The following is a 24403-nucleotide window of genomic DNA, read 5'->3' as shown; positions in this document are numbered from 1 at the left end:
CGTCACTAGTTCTAGGCACTCAGGGCTAGATTCACAAATGGATTGAGACCTAGCCTACATTACAATCTTCTGCTGGCAGAACTTAGTTTCTGCTTCTACTCTCAAAGGTCCTCCATGGTGGCAGAACCCCCTCCCCCTTTCTGTCATGAGCATAATACCACTGTCTCTCCTGAGCAAAAGAAAGTTTCAGCATTATCAGACAGGCAGCAGAAGGCATACACAGACATTTCTGCACTTCCCACTGGCCTCAGGGGCCCCTTCAGGTGTGGTTTACACTGCCAGCACCACGGCTGCAATGCAATTGTGCCTTGTGGTGCTTCAGGTGGTTCCACCCATGTGCTCCGATGCATCAGCAGGAGCATCTTCTGCCTACTGTCCAAATTTTGCTGGCAGATGCAGATAACCACAAGGAGGCCTTTGGTGGCTGTAAGTGGGGCTTTAAGCACTTAGCTCCAACACCAAGATACTCAAAACCCCCAGTCAGCTGCCCCACAGCTAAACTGCCTCACCAGTTAAGTTCCCTAGAGACCTTCAGCTCTGCTTCTGAGAATGCTCCAAAGAGTCGTAGTCTTGCCAGGAGTGAGCAGTTTGAAACTTGCCTCACGCCTAATCCCCAATGAGATCCAGAGACTAGGCATTCCTCTGTTTAGGAGTTCACAAGGGTTTGATCCAGCAGGCATGCTCTGAGCACACCACTCAGTTACAGCATCAGACACTATGCAAAATGCAAGGGCAGCTGCCACCTGAATATTCACAGAATTGAAAAAAGCAGAAGTCTTACTGCAAAGACTGTTTGTATATTCTACACAAAACAGTGACTGGATAAGACATACAAACAGTTCTTGGAGTTCCCACAACTGCTGGGACCACCTCCTCCTCCTCTTCTGTCCACATTTTAAAAGCAAAAATGCACCTGTTCTGCAGGGGGCTCATAGTACCAAATCCCAAGTAGAGGGAGTGTACCTACTTCCAGCCTGGAGTTTGGCACCCAAATCCTGGAAAGGGGAAGGGATTAACACACAGTGCTTTTCTCATCACAGTGGATCTCAACCTCTTCTGACTTGAAGCACCCCTCACTGGACTCAAGACCCTCGCTAGAACTGTTATGAATAGAGTGGCGCCAGACTTCAAAAGCTCATTTATATATTACAGTGTTTTAAGAGGAGCTGGCGTGGTGTGGATCAGCCAGGCAGGGATAAGCCTGAGCTAGCACTTAGCTGCTTATCTCTCACACTGCACAGCACCCTTCCAAGGATCTGGTGGCACCCTGCTCCAGAATCACTGCCTCAGCACCTCTTTTTGGCTACCTTAGGCAATGGCCCCTGCAGAAGACTGTTCTAAATGGCATTCTGAGGTGCCTAACTCCTCCAGGCATTTATAGGGAGCACAGATAGGCACCCTAAAGCTGTGGATTGCATTTTAGGTGCCAGGTGCTTAAGTGCCTTTGTGGATCCAGCCACTAGTTCTTAATCTGTTTTGCATAACTGAATACCTTTAAATTTGCATCATCATCTCATTCCTTTATGCTGCTAACTAAGACAGCTTCACTTGAATCATCTTCATTTTTTCAACCTAGTTCCATAGTCCATGTTTCCAATGTGGGCTTTCTAGCAGAAGCATTCCTCATAAGTTTGAATTATTTTTTCAAAATAGTTTTTGTCCTGTTTCAAGAAGATTGTTTTGTTATTCAATGACCATTTTAAGTTAATGTAGGACAGGATCAAAGTTCTGTGCCAAAGAGTTTGTTTGGTTTTCTTTTTATGGGAAGACTGTCTTTATGCTTATCAGCATCATTCTAAAACATGTTGGGGCATATATACTACAGGGAAATAAATTTGCACTCCTATTCTGAATTCTAGATTACAGCCTCATGCACATACAAATAAATAACTGCACCGCTTATTTCCAACTGTCAAATGGAAGTAATGCAAATATATATATAGAAAAAAAACCTCACAACTGAATACATCATCTACTGAGTCATCCATATGAAAGCCTTATCCAGTTACATCACCTTTGCAATTGAGTACATGCTATAAGAGAAAGACTGCACAAAATATTGCTTTAAAAAAAAACAAAAACGAACAGCTTTCAAGGATGTTGATCAAAAACCGCCCCACTGAAAAACTGGTCTGTTTTTCAAGTATCTCCCACAGGGAAGTTACTAAAATTCAAATCCATCTTGTTAAAAGGTATAAAGCAACATTATATCATCACTCATCTATGCAGTAAGACAAGATAACAATGATCTAACAGAACTGCTACAAATAGATTTATATGCTCAATGTTCTAATGCTGCATCTGGACATTTATATATTCAGATAAAGTTTTTTCTTTTGTTCATCAATAAAGTTAAAATCTATTTAAACCAAGCATTACCTGAAAACAGATCTGACCTTTTAGCAGTTGTTCTGAATTCACCAGAAAGCTCATTAAATAATAATATAGAATTTAAAGGTTCTGAATACTAAAAAGTTGCAGTATCAGCAGCTTTACAGATCATAAATACCCAGCTATCTATACTCATAGAAAGTATTCATGAAATCTTCCTCTGCAAAGGTGGGACTGTTCCTCCACACATGGCTACCTTGGCTTGTTGATCATGGTTCCACAACCTTTGAACCTCTAACTAGAAGACCAAAGGATGAGTTAGGATGGGTCTCTCCTTTTCCTTAGTTCCTATGTCAAGGAACTAGGTAAAATCCATTTCCTAGAAGAGGCTGCAGTTTTGGTCATAAATTTGACTAAAGATATAGTTAAAAACTGGAGAAAAGAAAAAGAAGATTTATCACTTAACAGCTTTGATAAAAGGATGACAAGGTTAAATAGTAATAGGATGGAGGTGCTTACCAAAAGCGCTGGAAGCAACAAGCAGCGAATAAAAATAATGAATTCAAACCCTGCTCCCTGTGTGAAAACCGTAGTCTACGGCACCTATATTTCTAACTAACTAATCATCTGACAAAGCAGGCTGTCACCAATGAAAGTTCATGCCTCTGAACAGATTGGTCTTCCTGACTGCTTTCTGCCTAACTAACCACACTGAACCTGGCTTGCCCTTGCCTACACTGAGGGATTGCTGACAACTTCAGTAACATGTTGCAGCCCCACCCCCTGCATTTGTTGATGTTTCTCCCTTGCCCCTTCCTTTAGTTCTCTTGATTCTGGTTAGGTCCCAGTCCTAAAAGTACTTATGCACATGCTTAGTTTGCTACTAATATTGAAATGGAAAATCCTTAAATATTGAAATGGTAGTGAAGTTAAGCACATGTTAAGCAGGGAGTTTTTGCAGGATTTGGACTTTATAAGTATCAAGGGGACTATGCAAAGCACTGTGCACATATATAAACAACACAGGAAACTTAAATGACTGGGATGGTTAAAAAACCTTGACAGAAAATAAATGGGGGGGGGGGGGGGGGGGATGACAGTGTAACCTACCATAGTTACCTGTTAAATGTGATGGCTTGTTTGAGTCATTCTACTGACCAAACCTAAAGTCGGCATATTTCTAAAATTTAAGAGAAGAATTTAAAGGAGTTTTATTTGAGGGAGAGGAAGAGGCAGACGATTTCCAGCTGAGAAGGCAGAGGGAAATAGCACTGCTTACACATTGTACCCATACAGGATTTAATGAGTGCTCTTAGGCAGCTTATGCATGACAACAGCCATCCTCCCTCTATGAGAAAACAGGGTGCCCATCCAGTTTGTTCCTGGACCATGAACAGTGGGCTGCTTTACCGGCCCTCTAGTAAAAAAGGTCAAAGAGTTTGTAAGTTAAAAAAAAATCTACAAGACGGGGAAGGACAAGCTATTTCTAGCACAAAGGCTCACAGACAGCCTCTGGCACTGGATAATGAGTGGTATTTATCTGCAGGCCCAATCCTGCTTCCAAACCTACCGCTCAGGCAATTTCACCGTCAAGTGCAACACAAAGTACATCAAGCCCCAGGTGTCAGTAAAAAACTTGCAAGTCCCCTTGGAGCAAGGAAAGCAGCCGGCTAATACCTGCCACTCTGAACCCAATGCCCAGCACGGGTGGGATTTCAGCAAGACAGGGCACTCTCTCTTTCAAGGCACTGGATCTCTTCCACAACCAGTTTCCACCCTCCCGTTTACTGCAGAAACATGCACGGAAACCGGGCGCCGAACCTGCAAGCGGCCGTGTGCGGCCCCGCTCTGCCCTCGGCCCGACCCAGGCAGGCGGATTTCCAGCGCCCGCCCGCGCCTGTGCCCCGCGGGGGCCCTTCACAACCCCGCCCCCAGGGTTTTCCTGGAGTCCAAGAATGAAAACGAGCAGCTGGCGTTTTCGGAGGGCTGCCCCGAGCTGCAGCCCGGGCCGGCTGCCGCTGCCCGCTCGGCTGCAGGGAGGTGCTTCCCCGCGCGGGGGGCCGGGCCGGGCCGGGCCGGACCGGACCCGGGCCCGGGCCGGGGACATGCCGGCGGCCTGAGCGCGCCCGCCCGCACTCACCTCTCGGCGGCTCGTCGCGCCCGTCCCGGCTGGCGGCGGCCGCGGGCCAGGGCTGCGCAGCGCCCACAGGAAGCCGGCGGCGGGGGATGGAGGGATGCGGGCGGGAGAGGAGTCTGCGCGCTGCGCGGCCGGAGCGAAGCGGAGCGGGGACAGCGCGTCCTCCCCGGGCGGCTGGGGGCGGGCCCGGGCCGCGCTCCGCTGCTGGCGGGGCTGTCCGCCGGGGGGAGCCGCGCGCGTGGGCCGGGGCATCGCGCGCACGCGTGTCTACTTACACACTTGCACGCACGTGTCTCGGCTGCTTTTCTAACAGCTCCTTTTGGCAAACCCGTGATCCTTGTAGGACGGGACGCGCCCGGGGAGGCTGCACAGAGCCGCCTTCAGCCTGCAAAGCCGCGGGGAGGTGGGGAGAAAGGAGCGAAGTGCGCCCGGCCCGGCGCGGCCCGGCCCGGCGAGCCGCGCTGCAGAAGCGGGCGGGACACGGACACGGACACGGGCGGAGCCGCGGCGGCGGCGGGGCATGAGAAGCAGCAAAGCAAGCGGGCAGCTCGCCGCAGCGCTGGGGACACCGTGGCCCCGGTCCGTGCCAGGGCCTGGGAGGGCGGTGTTTTAAAATGTGTGTTTGTCCCGTCCCAGGGCTTGCTCAGGACCAGACTTTTCAAGCTGCACAGAGGCAGGCGGGTGTTTGAGGACATGTAAAGAGCCAGATTCATAAGAAGCTGCCCTGTACTGGGTGGGACTGTAAGTCCAGCTTGGCCCCTGTCCCACAGTAGCAGGGGGTGGATACGGAAAGGGAGAGTGAACAGGGTCTGACCAGGGTTGTTTTTTTAAATCTGTGTGGTTTCATGCTATTGGTGACTTAAAGTGTCCCCTCTGAACATTGGCAGGCCAGGTTCTTTGAGTAGACATGATATCTTTTATTACATTGAGTCATTGGGAAAAACTTCTTAGAAGTTAGAAAAGTTACTTTTCCCAGCGACTCAGTTGGTCTAATAAAAATATCTCATGTACTCAAAGAACGTGGCCTGCCTATGTCCTTAGACCAACACAGCTACAACCAAAAACTCTGAACGTTTTAACCTACTGCTTAAATGGGTTTGGTGTTGCTAAGGGATGGTGCTGGGGAGCTGAAGCTAACTCCTGATAGCTTAGCCCTCCTGATAGCTTAGCTTTTTCAGCTACTGTAAAATGATTGGGCACAGGGAGCCGCTGACAAGCCTTTGTTTTTTTGCCCATTCCCTAACCCAGCATTTCCCAACCTTTTCCATCCAATGCCACACTTACATAAATAAAAAAAAAAATGTAAACACACTGCCCCCTCCCCCAGCCCCCAACAGATAATATGGCTGCCACCACCACGCACACTGTGCTGCCGCCACAGGGAGGGGGGACACAGCACTAGCACTGTTTCATTTATACATTTATTTGTTAAATTCCATGGCACACCAGCGTGCCGTGGCACACTGGTTGGGAAACACTGCCCTAACCCCTGCTATGCATTATGAACTCTGGGTTATACTCAAGGGGGCAGATATCTGAAAATTAGGCATTGCAATCCAGCATTGAGGCACCTAGCTTCTTTTTGGATCTAGCTCTTAATGATCTAGTTAGAGATGGTCCTGCTTGAGCAGGGGGTTGGACTAGATGACTTCCTGAGGTCCCTTCCAACCCTAATTTTCTATGATTAAAAACCAGTTCTGAAAGCGCTGTCCCTCCTTAGGGGGATACCACTGGAAGGGGTCTCCCAGGCCACCACGTCCAGTCCCCTGCATTCTCATGCAACCATTTGTTCAACAATGACAAGAATTTCCCTCGGCCTCTTGAAGGTTCAGATCAAGCATAGTGGCTTCTTCACCTGGCAGGGGAAATCTGTCCAAGAAAGCAGTTTTCTGAACTGCTTCTCAGGAGAACTGCTCTTCTGGCGTGGTTTAGTACCCACTGAGGTGCAGCGGCTTTAAGCCCAGTTTATGGAAAGGGGAGCCTCCTATCTTGCTTGCTCCAAGTGCCTTATGGCTAAGGGCAAGCAAAACTTGGGGGCATCTGAACCCCAAGCTTGGGCCTGCAAGTAGGATGCCCAGCAAAGGTTTTGGAAACATCTGAAGCCCCAGGTGCGCGTAGAGGATGTTTGCCAGTAGTAGGGCCACTTAGGGTGCTGGACTCTTGGTTTTGGAATTAGTTTTGGCTAATTTGGCCTTGGATACAATTATAAAAACAACTGCCCCCTCCCCCAAGAACTTCACCCCACCTGGCAGGGGAAATATCATGACTACTAATGCGGTTTTCCTAGTTGCTCCCAGGGATGGCTGCTTTTCTAGCACCGGGTAGTATCTGCGGAGGTGATGTTCAGTTACTCTCCCACGTTCAATGCCTGTGGGAAGATCTAGGCTTTATGCCCCATTTATGGAAATAGGAGATTCCTCCCTAGCTTGCCCCTCGGGCCTTATGGCCGAGGATGAGCGAAACATGGGGGGCATCTGAACCCCAAGCCTCTGGGCTTGGGCCTGCATGTAGGATGCCCACCAAAGAATTTGGAAACTTCAGAAGCCCCAGGTGGGATGGAGTATGTATGCTGGTAGTAGGGCCACTTACAGTTCTTGACAGACTCTCAAATTTGGAATTGATTTGGCTGATTTGGATTGGAACGTGAAAAATTCTCTTAAAGAAACAAACAAATAAACAAGAACTTCCCCCTGGCCCTTCTTTCACACAACAGCCACAAGCACCTGATAAAAAAAATCAACTCACAATTTACTGCAGGTGAGGACCAAGGTAGGTACACAAGGACTCTCTCTGCTAACACCTTGGCTGCTGCAATGGTAGAGAATTTGTTGGGTTAAAAAACGTTTAGATGATCCTAGGAAGAGAACCAACAGGAGGAGGAGGGAACAGTACTTACCACCACTTTGACTGGTGGGAGTTAGACTTTGTTCCTGACCCCAAATCTGACAATCAGTTTGATCCTGGGTGCATGGGCATACCGAGAGGTTTCTAAGTACCATTAGGAGCATCAGCCCACTTCCACCTCTAATTGTGGCTAATGTCCAGTATTACAAAGGCAAAAACCCCACAACCAGCTATTGTATCCATGGGGAAAAAAATCTGGTCCCTGAAGGTGATCAGCAAAAACCCTGAATCATGGAATTGGTAGATAATCCCCACACAAAGACAATTTCCTTACAGCCTTTTCATGAGGGTACCAATTACAAGAATGCACATATAGAGATTACTATTCCACAACACTCCTAACCTGTCATACTATCCTTCCCATAAATGCACTGAGCTCCATCTTAAAGCTTTTCTTGCCTTCACTGCTTTGTTCAGAAGACATTCCAAAACTTCACTCCTTTCCAATGGCTAGAAACTTACATTTCTGGTCTAAGTTTGTTCCTGACCAGTTTATACCCACTTGGTCTTGTGCCAATGTTATTCTTTAATTTAAATAGCTGTTCCCTCTCCCTCATATGCACCCTGCTTTATAAAGAGTTGTCACATTCCCTCTTCATTTTCCTTTTGCTAAGCTAAACACGTCAAGTTGTTTTAATTTTCTCTTGTAAAAGAGGTTTCTCCACATCCCTAACCATCCTTGAAGCTCTTCTGCATACTATTCCAATTTAAATTAATTCTTTTTGCAGACAGGTAACCAAAACCATTCACAGTATTTTAAATGGGGTCTTACTAATGCCTTATACAGTGATATGAAAATTTACCTGTGTCTCCTAATATGCCTTGGAGTTGCACTTATACCATCTGCAAAAACGTTTTTAATGTTTTTAACATCACACCGATGGCTCATAATCTTGCTATGGCTGACCAATACATTTAGCTGCCTCTCTTTCTCCATTGTCTCCAATCTTATGGCAAAGTTCTTGGTATTATTCCCAAAATGTATGACTTTGCACTTTGTGCTATTACATGTTATATCATTTCTATTATTCCTGTCCAAAAGGTTATCTAATTCTTCCAATTTTCCAATATCTGCAATACCTCCCAGCTTTCCGTCACCCATAAATTTCATAAGCATATGTGTAGTTTTAGCCCTGAGATCACTAATGAAGATGTTAAACAGGATGTGTCCCAAGATCAGTATCTGAGAAATACTGTTATAACCTCTGTCCAATCTGTCAACAGCCCTCTCTGTATTGCTCATTTTAGTCTCCCCTTTGGTCAACTACTTATCCAAATATTAGTTCTTAAAGGATAATGCTTAAAACTAAGTATTAATCTCGATCATCTCCATTTTAACTAATAATTTCCTGCATTGTACAGTATTAAACGTTTTGCTGAAATTTGGAACAATTAAGTCCAGTGAACTGTCCTTATCTAATATGCCTGGTATCCTGTCATAGAGGATGTTAGATTGGCTTGACATGATCTTGTTTGGAGAAAACTATGTTGCATTTTGTCTCATTATCTGGGGGGGGTTTAAATCTCTTTGATTATCCTTTCCTTCAGTATCTATTCTTAGATTGTTTTGTTTAACTTTAGACCTTTGGCTTAGCAAAACTAATGGGCCTGTTGTTGTGTGGGCCACTTTTCCCTTTTTTCTAGAATATAGGCAGTGGTTTTGCCAATTCTCCAATCATATGTTACTGTTCCCAGATTGGCATATTTATTAAGGAGAGGTAGTTAGCTGTGTTGGCCTGAACTCAGTCAGAAGGCGAGGTTGATATGCACCTTTATAGACTAATTAACTAAGTTAAGTAAAGAGAGCACAAGCATTTGTGAGCCCAAGTTCACTTCATCAGATGCTGTAAAAGAATGTGCAGAAAGCAGAGAGAAATTATAGGAGAGAGAAGTTAGAATAAAGAAGAAAGGGGTCTTCTGAAAAAAACGTTTGCGAGGAGACTTCACACTCCTTTCAGAAACCCAATATACCCTGGGGTAAATTGGAATGAACTGCAGGGGAAATATAAGATAAGACTTTCATATCCAAAACATTTGTATTAAATTGGCATAATTAATGCAAAGAACAGTATAAATAATAGACACATGATAGCAAGACACATTCAGGTCCAGAGAATATCCCTGGCAATGAAGGATCGGAGGAGAAAGCAAATTGCGCACGCAAGGACTGGCCCAGCCAATACAGGACTGCCCTTGCTGGCTCATCTTCCATCTAGTCCAGGAGTGTCAAACTAATCCATGGGGTCAGATAAGCATTGTGGGGCCAGTCTACGGGCTGGATCCAGACTAAGAAGTCATGTCTTTTCACAGAGTGAGAAGTCCTGTCTGAGGAAGTACGGGTTGGATGAATGGATTGTAAGGTGGCTAGAGAGCTGACGGTTGGGCTCAATGGGTAGTAATTAAAGGCTCAATGTCTAGCTGGCAGCCAGTATCAAGTGGAGTGCCCCAGGAGTCAGACTTATGGCCAGTTTTGTTCAAGATCTTCATTAACAATCTGGAAGATGGAATGGAGTGCACCCTCAGCATGTTCATGGATGACACCAGGCTGGGGAGTGTAATAGATATACTGGAAGGTAGGGCTAGGATTCACAGTGACCTAGACAAATTGGAGGACTGGGCCAAAAGAAGTCTCATGAGGGTCAACAAAGACAAGAGCAAAGTCCTGCACTTAGGACAGAACAATCCCATGCACCAGTACAGGCTGGGGCTGACTGGCTGGGCAGCAGCTCTGCAGAAAAGGACCTGGGGTTTGATAGTGGACAATAAGCTGAATATAAGCCAACAATGTGCCCTTGTTGCCAAGAATGCTAACAGCATAGTGGACTGCATTGGTAGGAGTGTTGCCAGCAAATCAAGGGAAGTGATTATTCTGCTCTATTCTACACTGGTGAGGCTACATGTGGAGTACTGTGTCCAGTTTGGGCCCACCACTATAGAAAGGATATGGAGAAGTTGGCAACAGTCCAGTGTAGAGCAATGAAAATGGTTAGGGAGTTGGGGCATGTGACTTATGAGGAGAGGCTGAGAGAACTACGTTTATTTTGTTTGGAGAAGAGAAGACTGAGAGGGGATTTAATAGCAGCCTTCAACAACCTGAAGCATGGTTTCAGAGAGGATGGAGTCTGGCAATTCTCAGCGGTGGCAGATGACAGAACAAGGAGCAGTGGTCTCAAGTTGCAGCAAGGGAGGTTTAGGTTGGATATTAGGAAATACTTTGTCACTAGAAGGGTAGTGAAGCAATGGAACAGGTTACCTAGAGAAGTGGTGGAGTCCCCATCCTTGGAGGTTTTTAAGACAAAGCCGTGGCTGGAATGGCCTAGTTGGGGCTGGTCCTGTTTTGAGCAAGGGGTTGGACTAGATGACCTCATGAGGTCCCTTCCAACCCTAATTTTCTATGATTCTATAGTTGACTGGCCCACAGGGCTATCCACAGGGTTGGAAATTTGGCAGTAGGGCAAGCGTTAATTGCTTCAGCTCCTGGAACCAGGGCAGGCACCATTTATCCCAACACCAGATTTCCAAGCCAGGGGCAGCCCCATCACTTAGATGTCATGGATCTATGCTCTAGAAAAGGGGTTGGCAAAATGATGGATCTGGCTGGCAGCCAGACTCCATTTCCCAGCAGTCCTGCCCATGTTGCCGCAACCAGTTTCCATGAAGACCCCAGCAGTGAGGCCAGGGTTTCCATGCAGACCAGTCCCAGCAGCCCTGGCAGGCTGCTTGGCTGGGTGGGGAGCTGCTCTGCAGGCGTGCAGGCATTGCATCGCCCTGCTGGCACTGCTGATGCTGGTGTCCATGGAAACCCTGGTCCTGAGCTGCCAGGGTGTCGCTGCTGCTGGGGTTTCCATGGAAACTGGCTGCAGTGACATAGGCAGTGGTTGCTGGGAAATGGAGTCTGCCATGGGCTGGACTTTGCCTGTCCCTGCTCGAAATCCAGCCTGCGGAGCAATTAATACTACCGCTGCTTGCCTTGCTGCCAAATTTTCAGGCCTGCAGGCAGACCTATGGGACAGAAGAGATGACCCCACAATCATATCAGGCTTGAAGGTCAGATCTTTTGACAGTCCTGATCTAGTCCAAGCCCTGCAGAATGCCCTCTCTGGAATCTGAATCCATAGGTTGTGGCAAGTGCTCTTGGGCATTTTTACACATACTCTGGGAGGCGTGGGGGAGCACTTAGTGAGCACTTTTAGTGCCCAAGGTCATGTATAACAGCGTCCCCTGCACTGAAAAATGGTGGCAGGGCACTTTGAACTAAAGCTCATGAACGAGTTTTAGCTCAAAGGGCCCATCCCATTTTTCAGCACGGGGACGCTAATACACGTGATGCCAAAGTCTGCTGGAGCATGTTAATTTTTCATTCCAGCAGACTCAATTAATTGAGTCTGCTCTGACACGCTGGATTTCCAGTGCATCAGAGTCAGCTCACTGCATGTGTATAGTAGCCCTTTATGAACACAATGGGTCCCAACTTTCCACACAGCAGAGACACTGTGTGCATAATCTCCCTGCCATATGCTGATTAAAAGGGAGCAATCTGACCAATTTGTAAATGAGCAAGGGAGGAGTTTGCTACAGCTGGACACAATGAGAGGGAAATGTAGGCTATTTCTATTTCTAATTTGTTTATTGCACACCAAATTATGCCATGCTAACAAAAGTAACCAAGTAACTGCTTACTCTGCAAGTAGCCCAGCTGATCACAGAGGGCACATCTACATGAGATGTTTACTGCACAATTGACTAATTAGCTGCACAGTAAATGTCTGTGTCTACACATGTAGCCCTATTAGGCTGCAGGAAACTAATAAACTCTGCAACAGGTTAGTACTTGTAAATACAGGTACTATCCCGTTGTAAAGATTTTTCATGTGCAGCAGTGCACATGTAGACCCTGATGGGGCTGGCTAGGACACAAAGGTACTTCAGGGCAGGGGCTGCCTGCCAGCCAGCCCCAAACTGAAGCACCCTCATGTCCTAGCCAGCCCCTCCACAACACATTGAGCCAGGTCAGAGCAGCCCTGGTCTGCCAGGCTGACCTCTGGCCCAGACCCCCTGCCAGCCAGGGCTCCTCTGACCTGGTTCAATGTGCTGCGCTGCTGTAAGCACATGCAGAGCAGTAAACTCTGGCATGATATGCACTGGAGTTTATTACTTCGCATTAATATACATATGTAGATGCATCCAGAGTGAGCTACTCGCTCTAAGAGCAGCAGAACCAGTTTTGCATTTGTCATTATTGTGCAGTTAGTTTTATTGTTTCCCTCCATAATCAGCTAGACAGTCAGTTTCCCCTTTAATCCATGTTGGATTTCATACAGGAACTGGGAGAGAGAAACATTATTAAAAACAGGAAAATGTGATTGCAAAACTACAAAAGTTTGGCAGGGGAAATCACAGGCAGGTGTAGTGCCTTGAGGCCTACTTAATTCTTAATTTTTTTCCAGAGGGATTCTCTCACAAGTTAAGACTGTCAATATGTATTATTTTTAAATAAATGCTTTTCTAACCTGATGGGATCTCTTTAATATATGTCTGTATTATAGGTTTCACAGTGAAAAAATTTGCTGCAAATGATTTGATATTACATGTCTATTTTTTGTATCATCTAGTGCATTCACAGTGCCAGTTTAGCTATGATATTCTAGTTGCCTTTTAAGTTTTTCTGTTCTCCTACTGCAGCTGTCGTGAACCTTTCATTGGAAAGGCAGCATATACATCAAATAAATAAATGTTGAAGTAGTTTATTTTCAGCATTCGCTAAAATGATACAATAGAACAATTAAACAATATAATTAAAGTTAAATGATATATTGTATTGCTATTTTATATCACTTCATTGCATTAATTTTTGTGAACAATCATATATTATGCTTGATTTTATTTTTGTTTAAATTAGTGGAATGTGTAATTTTATTGTATACTTTTACCAATAACCACAGGTCATGAAATTTTATTATATATCATATTACTGTTAATTTTCCTGTATTATTGTAGCAAAAGCTGTAAATAAACTGCTAAATAAATAAATATTTTATGTCAGTATTATTCCTTAATTTAATTAGCTGTTCCCTCTTCCAGATCTGCGCCCCACTTTATTTGACAAATGAAAAGCTTACTTTATATTCCTTACCCTGCAGCCAATAATCCCCTTTTTTGTATCCTGTCTTATCTTGCTACCTCCTTAGTCATAAAATACCACTGATGCTACAAAACTTATCTATTTTGCATTTACCTTTAGGGCATTAATTTTGCCTGCTCTCTTATCTCTGTTTTCCAGATAATCAAAGGTTCTGTCAGAAAAGACCATAGTTATTGGAAAACAAACTATACCATCATAAACTACAGGCGGAAGCATGAATCTTGATGAGTATTTTGTCAGTGATTTTAACAGGAGTAGGGTTGTGCCCTTGTCTATTAGCATTCGGAAAAACAGAAGATTCTAGCCCTGCTGGTAATAGACTAGCTAACTTGTTTTATTAGTTATTACTTATAAAACAACCTTTCTATTGTTCAGGTCAGAAACCATCTTCTTAGGAGGTTGTAAATTTCAAATGAAAGTGAAAAAAAAATCAGCCAGAACCTTTTCCTTAATGAGAATTTCCTGGAGTCATTTAATCTTGCTTTAAAAGTTATTTATGGCAAGGAAAAGAAACAGATGCCTTAATGGTATAGGGGCTTTTCCTCTGTGCATTGTTCCCCACTTCCACAGCTGTATTTTGGCAACCACTTTCCTGTACCTAATGAATAATATGAGAGGAATTTTCTGCTGAAAAATTATTAATATTTTTATGTTCTCAGGATTTGGCACATTTTATACCACATATAGTTTTACCAAGCGTGTTATATAAAAAAATCTAACAACTGGAAAACCTAGTAATGGTACCTGCATACATAACACTGTTCATTGCAAGGACACTTCACACTTTTATTAGAGGCAGTAGGCAAGGGTTTTTTTAAATATACTGTCTCTACTATTTCTTAAATAATTGTATAATAAAGCTAACAAGGCAAATTCAGGACCTGATCCTGTGGAAGTCAATGGCAAATCTATAATGGGAGCAGGATTGAGTCTTTTTAAGCAATGACAGCAATGACTTTCTAGTATGTTGGATAGTGCTTCTTTCTGTTTTGGTGCATTCACAAGGCAACAGCTCTTTCTTATGAAGTCTCATTGGAAGCATACCTGTGTTGTCAGGCTGGGTCCAGTGCTATTCTCAGAATAGAGTGCTCTGACCCCTAAGGAATCAGCGCCTCGTTGTTAAGATTTTTAAAAGGCAAAGAATTCTCTCTTCATCATTAGAGGCTCAATTCTGCAAGTCTCAGTGATGTGCTGCAGTATACTATCAGATTTTCTGTTCCCTTCACCTATAACAAATCCAATGTACAATATAAGGGGTATTCGTGTTTAGCCTTCAGTTATCTAATCATCCAGTTTAATTTACATATAAATATTTTGTCAAGAATGTAAACAAAGGAGAATGGGAGATCACCTGGCCAGTAAATGTAAAGGTATATCCTACTTTTGTTCTTAAAAAATATACTGTCTGGAATCTTGATTCCTGTAGGATCAATGGCAAAGCTCTGATTATATTAAATAGAACCAGTATTTCAGTCATTGGTTATACAGCAAATTTAAGCAGATCCTGCCTGCAGTACAACCATTTTTTTAAGCTCAATGCTGAATGTTTTATTCAGTTAATACGTACTGGGTGCTTCTACATGAGACACTGACTGTGCAGTAGCCCAGAAATACCGCACAGTATTGCATCACAGCACAGGCAATGATAATATGCCACTGTGCAGTATTATTAGGCTACTGTGCAGTAGTGTCACCTAAATGATATTTCCCAGCACTACTGTACAAGTACTAAATACATGCACAGTAACAAGTACTAAAGTATAAGTACAGTAATACAAGTACTAAATAAATGCACAGTAACAACTGTACAATAGCGTCTCATGTAGCTTAACTTATTACCTTGTAGGAGTGATGACATGATAGTGCTAGTGCAGTCTCCCATGGGATTACACAAGTGCTTAAAGTTAAGCATGCACTTAAGCATTGTGGTGTATGACAGCCAGATAGCTGAATACCCAGGAAGTCAGTAAAACAAGAGTCAGCATTGTTTTTGGAAGAAAATGGTACAACTATGTTATAAACCATAAAAATGGCAATGTTAATAATGGAGTGGTTACTGAACTAAGCCTGGAATTTAAGCCTTATTTATGAACATGAAATTAAACTAGTTTGCTTACAGTAGTGGAAAGAATTTGGGAGCTTTAAGTAATCAAAAACAACAAGAACGTTCTTAAAAGCAATTAACTAATTTAGATTAGTAACTAGCCAGTGCAGTTTGGAAATATATATGTAAGACAGAGGAGGCAAAATACAGCCCATGGGCCAGATCCAGCCCTCCAGGCCATTCTATCCATCCTGCGGGGCCCCTAAAAAATTTAGAAAATTAATTATTATCTGCCCTAGCTGCCTGTCAAAGATGACAAGTCACCAGTGGCAGTAGGGCTCAGGGGGAGCCTACGGCAGGACCTAGGAGCGGTATGACCCAGCAGCCACAGCAGCAAGGCCCCCCCAAGCCCCCAACTGGCCTGGGACCCTGTGTCTGTTCCCGCCTCCCTTCACACAAGAAGGAAATTCAGCTAAGAATGAGGGAAGGGAGGCAGGGGAGGACCATGGGTGATTGCCCCAGTCCTTGTGGCTGGGCCAGGCCAGTGCCTGCTGAGTTCTGAGGGAAATGGTGGTGGCAGGCAGGGGTCAAGTGGCAGCAAGCAGGTGGGAGTACAGGCCTGTCCCAGTGCCCTGGGGCCAGAGCCAGCAGGGGCCCAGAGTGGGGTGGCAGGAACACAAGTTGCAGGCTTGCAGAGGCTCTATGGAGCGGGGTCAGCTCCCCCCTCTCCCTGCTGGTGCAGTGCAGCCTGGCTCCATAGACCTCCTGCCAGTCCAGCCCTGCACTTCTGCTGCCCCATGGGCCCTGGTCCTGGACACAGGCATGGGCCCCGCACTCCTGCTAGCTCACCCACTCACTGCCACTCACCACCCCCACCTGCCACCACCATTGTCCTGCTTTCCTGCCTGCCACCACTGCTTCTCCCTGCTCCCAGCTCACCTGTCAGCCACTCTGGCACCACATGGTTCCCAGTTGCATTGCTAGACCACAGGACTCAGCAGAAGCCAGCCCAGCACCTGTGATTCTAGGCTGGCTTCATGCAGTGCCAACTGGACCAGGCTGGCTCCTTCTGTGTGCTGTGGTCCTGGCTGTGCAGCTAGGATGTGGTGCCAGAGCAGCAAGGTAGGGGTGGGGGATGGCAGCAGTGGGTAGGAAGGTAGGTAGTAGCAGGAGAAGGGCAGCAGTGGCAGATTTGGGGGGGGGGGGACTGGTGGCAAGTGGGAGCCCTCACCAGTGCTCTGGGGCCAGGAGCAGCAAGAGTGCAGAGCCCAGTTTTGAAGAAGCACAGGCTGGGGCTCTGCCTGCCGTGATGAAGGCGATGGGCAATGAGGGAGGGAGACAGACAGACAGACTGTGTGTGTGTGTGTGTGTGTGTGTGTGTGTGTGTGTGTGTTCATAAAGCAAGTCCCACAAACACACACCCCACCTTGCACTGCCACAACTCTCCCCAGCCACTTTCCCCCTCATACACTCACAGTCCCCTACAAACCCCATACCCACCCACACCCTACATATCCACACACACCCACATGCTCTCCCACCCCAACCCATACACATCCATACCCCCACACCTATCCACCCCCCACAAGCCCAGCCCACACATACCCACACACTCCACATACCCACAGCACCCCACAATCCTATATTCACTCGCCATTCCCTCCATACCCCTCACAATATACAAGACTAAGACTTCATTTTAAACTATTATACAATCACTTATATTTACACAAACATGTTTTGTAGTTGATAGGGTCAGAAGGGATCTCAATAGATCATTGAGTCTGACCCCCTGCCCTGGGCAGGAAAGAGCACTCAGGTCATATGACCCCAGTCAGGTGCTGTCCGGTCTCCTCTTAAACACCCCCAAGGTAGGGGAGAGCACCACCTCCCTTAGAAGCCCATTCAGGATTCTGGCAACCCTTACTGTGAAGAAGTTGTTCCTGATGTCCAACCTAAATCTGCTCTCTGTCAATTTGTGGCCATTGTTCCTGCTTATTCCAAGGGGTGCCCTGGTAAACAGAGCATCTCCTATTTCTTTCTGTCCCCTGCCTCCCCAAATAAATTGTAAATGGCCACAAGATGCCTTCTCAGTCTTTGATCCCCTCTCAGCCTTCTGTACATCAGGACAAGAATAATTTTGAAATCAAATTAATGAATGTTGTAGGTGTTTGAATTTTAGAATATAGTTTGGTATTTTTTCTGGTTTTGACATAGGTGTTTGGTGCCTTTTGAGTCAGTCAGCGCCCCGGGGGGGGGGGGGGGGTGGTGGCCCTGGCGGTGGCTTTCACTCACCATGAAAGTGGTCACTTTTGCTTGCAGCCCTGCTCCCCAGCTGGCACTAGTGGGGGGATGCTGGTGCTTCCACCTGCCCCCCTGCCCACCAGCTAAACAGTGTGTGTGGCCTAGCAGGGGGTGCACTGGCACTCTCAGGGGGTACCTGTGCACCCCCTACACGTTGGCCCTGGGTTCTGAGATGGCAAACCCCCTTGCTGAAAGGAGTACTTCTGGTGACAAGGGGGAAGGACTCCCAGTAGCAAAGGTCAGGGGTTACAGGGCAGAACTTCTGGTCTCAAGGGGTAGGACTGCCCATGCGGCCCTCGACAGATCACCAAAACCCAGTAAGTGGCCCCCCCAGCCAAGATAACTGCCCGCCCCTGATATAAGAGGAAATGAAAATGTAAGAGTGTGAGACATTAATACATCCCTTCTGTTCTGAATCCCTCTACTGGATTCATCCCATCAAATTAATCTTTTTGCCTTGATCTGTAAGGTTGTTCAGTGCTCTGCCTCTTCCTTCCTGTCTGTTCTTGTCTTCTGTGTTGTCTCTACTTCCTCTGCCCTGCTGCTAATATCAACCTTGTTTGTTCATGTGGCAGCTCATCAATTAAGTATCTCCATGCCTTTCCCATCCTTCCTGCTAAGTGGAATCCCTTTCTTGAACCTATCAGTAAGGCCACTACAACCTTCTCCTTCAGATCACTGCTTGAGACCAGCCTCTGCTGGAATATGTACAAGAAGCCAGACATGGTGGCTAGGCTGAAGACCAGTTGGGGCTATTTTCTTTTTTTACTCTTTTTTTGTTGTTGTTAAAAACACTTGCATAGACACATTTGCACACACAAGTGTATTACTCTCCCACAACCTCTAAGTCACTTCTTAGGCCCTGATCCTAACAGATGTGCTGCAGGGGACTTCTGTACTCATCTAGACCCTTGTTGATTTCTCTGAAATGCCTTGTGCACCTGGCAGTCTGCCCTTGTGCAACTAACAGCAGGTAGCTCAAGCCTTAAACTTTAACCTTTTTGGGACTAAGTTCATAGCGTCACTTATGACTAGCCTAATGAGTTCCAGTTCTGCCAGGGGCTTATGGGCATTATAAATATTAAATGATATTCTGGTCCTAGTCTGGCTCTCTTGGAGGACAGTGGCAAAACTTATTATATGGAAGCAGCCTAAGTTTAGAATGTAGAACTTTTCAAATATTATTTTGGGGCCTAATCCTAGGGATATCTTTAGTTAACCTGGATCCTCTTAAATAATAACAAAGAGGTTATATTTATTGTAAGAACAGACATTATAACCATTCTTATATATAAGTAATCCCAAATGTATTTAAAAGTCTAATTAAGAAACATTTTTGATACAAATAAACAGAGATTTTTGCTTGGACTGAGCCATAGTGAGAGCAGTTTTGTACCATTTCCATTAGTTTGCATGAAAGGTAGTCTTATGTTATTTTTATCTTGTGTTTTTATTTTTGTACTACAAAGGAAGAAAACATTTGTATCATTCTGACATCCACAATCCTAAGTGCCCACTTAATTATATATTTGCATCCATCCTCACATATCCTGTCTCCTCACTTCTCTACCTTGATGATAATTTAGTCTCTGGACTTGTAATGAACCTCTGATAGGCAGACCTCTGTGTCTGTAGGGATTCTCACCACAGTCGTGAAGTATCAGGTCTTATGGTGATAGGATCAGGACAGGTTCCTGTCTTCTGTGCATTTCTGTGAAACACTTCTCACATTTTGATAGTGCTGAGGTAATGTTGTTGCCATGATGGTCCAGGAAGTATGTGAGAGGCATGAATTCTTGTGGGTCATCTCTTTTATTGGATTGTATGGTTGGTATAGACAAAGGCAAGCTTTCAGGTATCATGGTATCCTTCCTTAGACCTGAATGTAGAACTTTTCAAATTTTGTTTCTGGGCCATATCAGAGATGATTTTGGTTAACCTGGCTCCTTTTAAATACTAATAAAGAGGTTATATTTGTTGTATGAACAGACATTATATCATTTAAATACTGATACGAATCTAATCCCAAACTAATCCCAAATGTATTGAAAAGTAAGGCCTTAAGGCCTGAGGAAGTGTATTGTGATGCTCAAAAGCTTGACTATGTCTATACCAACCATACAGTTGGTCCAATAAAAAATATCACGCACAAGAATTCTCATTTCTCACATTTTGGTGGATTTTTTTTTTTACTTAAACATGCTGTTTTACCCTCACTCTGTACTGCTGAGTTTTAAATAGATAGTCTGTTGTTATAGCTTTATGTTTTGCTACACTTGCATAAAAGACGAATCCCAGTGCTTAAATTACTACTGCGTGTAATCTACTTTATGTACTTCTCTGGCCCCAATCACCATAGTATGTCAGCACCTTGTGATCTTTAACATATGTATTCTTACAACAATGCTGTTATCTCCATTTTACAAGAAAGGGAATTAAAGACACCAAGAGTGCATCCAGATGTGCGTGGATGTTTGGTTTCCTGGAGACAACTAGCAGCAATGCACCTTGCTCCACAGCTACTTGTCCCCATGGAACGCCCGTGTCATGTGTGCTTTGGCACGCTGCAAGTTGCCCCGGTAGGGGAGGGGAGGCTGGGGCCAGCACTGGAGGCCTCCCAGAGCTGCAGCCACAGTCGTTCTGCCATGCAAAGCCTGGCTGGCAGCCACAGGTCAGCTCCGGGAAGCCCGGCTCCGCTTTTCAGCAGTGTGCGCTGCCCAAGTATGCGCTGTGAATGTTTTTTCCCCCGCATTTCTTTTTTGCCCCCTGGATATCCAGGGGTCAAAAAAACCCATGGAAAAAAATACTGGCACAGAGCACACTTGGGCAGTGTTCCCTTGCAGTGCAGGGAACACCAGACTGTGCAGCATGTTGCACTGCAAACGTGGACTTGGTATCTACTCAACTTTGTGAGGTTTCACCTTGGTGCCAAGAATGTAAAAACACCTCACAAGGCTTGCACTGGTGGCAGCCTTCTCCCCACTCCAAGCCTCACAAACAAGGCTTATAGTGAGGCCAGCACCAGGAACGCTGCTGCCACCGTGGGCCTTGTCAGCTGCAAGGCTGGCAGCAGGTGGTACATCATTGTGGCTGGGAGCCTCATCAACTGAGGGGCTCCCACCCACAGGGAAGCACTTGGCTATGTGATCAATTAATGGCATGAGTAGAACAAGGTACAAAGTTATTTCACACTGTGGAGTAACTTTGCAGTGTATTGCTTGTTTTATCACACCATTATTTGGTTGAACCTGGGTCACAACTGAGCCACAACTTAAGGCATAATTATCTGGTTAATCATGCCTTAAGTGTAATGGGCAGAGGAGGCTTCAATGTCACAATACCCAAGTTCCTATGGAGATCTGGGTCCAAGTGACTTAACCAAAAGTCACGCAAGAAGTATCATGGGACATGGCTGGTCTTGTCCCCACTGTGTTTGGTTCCCCAAACACATCTTCCCTGTCTTGCTTTTTGCTCACTTTCCTCTTCCTCCATCTTGTCACTCTTCCCCTTGTTGGACTTAAGATGACTTAGAGGCTAGGCTCAGGCTGCCTTAGGCACTGCTGGATGTTTCACAGGATTTTCTTCCTAGCTCTCCTCACAGTAGCAGCAGCCACTGACCAAACTTGGCACTGGTGATGAGAAACCATGCGTAGTACTAACCCACCAAATATCCTTGCTGTTATCTATCCTGGGTTGCATCCCTGTAAGGCAGTGATTCTCAACCAGGGTGATGTATCACCCTGGGGTGCCATGAGGTCCTTTGAAGTGTGTGGTGAGGTGTGAGGAGATAAGAAGAAAAGCCCAGGCTCAGGCTTGTCCCTGCCTGGTTGATCCCCCCACCCCCACTGCCCGGCCCTCTGCAAGGAAGTTAACCCTGTAATATATAAATTCATTTTTGAAACTGGATGCCCCTCAATTCACAAAAGTGTTGGAGGGATGCTTCAAGTTCTATGGTGTTGACTTGAGTCTAAAAATGTTGAGAACCATTGCTGTGAAGAATAGTAGCTTCCCTGGACAATCTCCTCATTGAAAACAAACTGGAATATTTAAACTAGTAAGGTTAAACAATAAACCATTTGTTAATAATGGTCATTTACTGATTAACATTGTGCAGTGGTTTGAAAATGTAAAATATTATAAGTGTTATACAGAATTAAGGGACATATAACAACTTGGTACATTGGACTATATGGTCAGATCCAGAAATGCAGGCACATGTGGTTTGTGGTGCCACAGACTTCTTTGTGGTGCCACAAAGTACACACCTGGCATGTTAAAGCATGCCCCTCACTGCAAATTTGCAGCATGGAGGCAAAATTTGTTACTGGAAAATCCCAGTAGCAAAAAGAATCAATGCTGTGAAAAAAAAGCGACACAGCACATGCCACAGGAGCATGTGCCAGCAGATCCAGAGGTTTGGTCCTTCAGGGAAACACTCTGTCAGCTGGCCAAAGGGTCTCCCCTCCTTTAGTTCTGCCCCAGCTCCTCCAGCACACAGGGAGCTGGGAGAAGTAGGGAAAGGGCAGTTTGCCTGAAGCAGGGCATTTTGCCCCATACCAAAGAGCACGTGTAGAGTGTGCACAGAGGCAAAAAGTAGCAGCACAAATTTGTGCCACTATTTTTGCTGCTGCAATCACACACCCCTGCATGTGGGGACGTGCCCTAAATGCACTATTCTGATAGCTTTAATATAAATTTCACTGCTAATGTTAAACCTAACTGTGCATCAAACTGAGCATGCACCACTAGTCCTGGGTTCAGCTCTACTTCTAGAGAATCGGTGTTAAACTTACCATTGGCTTCAGTGATTATGACACCAAGACCTCACCGTTTATAACCTAAGGTCTCACAAAGTCATTTCTCAAAGATGGATGGAACAGAGATGACGATTTTACAGAAATATTCCATTAGAAAAATGGATACTTTATTGCTTTACCACTGTGACTCATTGCTTCTTCCTTTCTTGATTTTTTATTCCTGAGTGGAGAGATCCTAAAAGCCAATTAATTAAATTTAAAAGACATGCTTTAATGTTTGCAATTGCAAATATGGTTAATTCACGGCTAGAACATTACCAATTAATACTCAATTTCAGCAATCAATACTTCTGAAATTAATTGAACACTTCAATTTCATTATAATGGGAAGATCAGCATTATCTTATTTTTTCTTGATTAAATATGAAAACTTGCATTTAAAAAGAACTTGAATTGTTGTAGAAAACTACAATGGTGAAGTTTAGTATGAAGCAAAACAAAATGACACTAAGGGCACGTCTGCACATGACACTACGGCAATGTAGCATCACGCTATGGTGATGTAGCGTCTGCAGGTGTCTACACATGACCAGCAGCTACTTTGCTGTAGTGACACACTCCCCCAGCATAGTGCATCACTATGGTGAAGTAGCTGCTAAAAATAACTGTGCGCTCTGTGTACAGTGCAGTACAGGCTGTTACTTCCTAAAGGAAGTACTAAATCATAGCACAGTAACATCGCCTTAGTAATACATGTAGACGCACCCTAAGAGAAGGAAAATTAGTTCTTTAAAGAAGCTAATGGCATGACATTTTATCCTATAATATAGATGCGACTATTTTGGCTTCTTCCTCACTTTGTACCTAGAGAACTTTCAATGAAAACGTTGTCTGGGGGCAGGTTTAGGTTCTGATGCAGTTTGGGGTATTGTAAGCATATGGATGCATATGAAAACAAACCCTATACTTTTACATGTTCCTTCAGTATGGTTTGGATTGAAGAAGCAGGAAAAGGAGATCCTGACAACTGCTGAAGTTCTAGGAGAAAGGGGCAGACTCCCCCTGTCCCATGCCTTCTGCTCTTAAAGTCTTAAAATTGTGGGCTGTAAACATTTTCTTATAGATTCAAACAAAAGATTTTAATCTTTTGTGTTTGAAGAATTTACTTTAGACACTATCCCATCTATTTGCTCTAATCATGGAATGAACTGAATTCAGTTCCTAGGAACTGAATATTTAATTTATAGCCCAAGCAGTTATGCTGGAAGTGCTTTCACATGATGAAGTCAGAAATAAAAATTGTGCAGTGTATCCACTGAGCAAGCACAAGTAACAAATCAAATCATAATTATTTGTGGAACAATCTGTCATTAATACATACATCTCCAATATCCCTTTGTTTCAAGGGACATAAGTCCTTTTAGCCCCAAAGTTACCCAGGCTCCACATGAGTTCGGTGTTTCTTTGATTTTATTATTTAGATTGCAAACAAATACTCATGAAAGTGAGATACCAGACAAAGTAGCGTAAGAGTGATGGTGTAGCCATGATAGTCCAGATATTACATGAGGGGCAAGGATTTCTTAGGGTGATATCTTTTATGTAACCAATTATCCTAGTCTGAAAAAATCTTACCTAATGGTATCCCATCTATACAGTGGGTCCAATAAAAGATATCACCCTAAGAAAATGCATGTTAGACAGAGGTATTTACACTAAAGGAATGAATCCCACATCATTTTACTTCCCCCCCCAGAGTTGTTTTGTGATTATCATTTCCTAAC

General features: G+C 44.8%; 1 protein-coding gene across 3 annotated transcripts in view; it reads right to left on the bottom strand.

The window, feature by feature from the left end:
• The window catches only part of LIFR (LIF receptor subunit alpha), a 99625-nt gene extending 94698 nt beyond the window's left edge, over positions 1 to 4927 (bottom strand). The window contains exon 1 of one of the 3 annotated variants that reach the window (XM_019495964.2): positions 4744 to 4927. The gene's annotated coding sequence lies outside the window, so the exon portion shown is untranslated. Of the gene's footprint in view, positions 1 to 2850; positions 3034 to 4471; positions 4648 to 4743 lie in introns of those variants that run through there. The other 2 variants (XM_059725214.1, XM_014594123.3) reach the window with 2 other exon arrangements.
• Between the last annotated feature and the right edge of the window lie 19476 nt (positions 4928 to 24403).

Source organism: Alligator mississippiensis, chromosome 3 (assembly GCF_030867095.1).
Source record: "Alligator mississippiensis isolate rAllMis1 chromosome 3, rAllMis1, whole genome shotgun sequence".
NCBI classification, from domain to species: domain Eukaryota; kingdom Metazoa; phylum Chordata; order Crocodylia; family Alligatoridae; genus Alligator; species Alligator mississippiensis.
The sequence above is the reverse complement of the archived record's forward strand: the minus strand, read 5'-3'. Positions and strand labels throughout refer to the sequence as shown.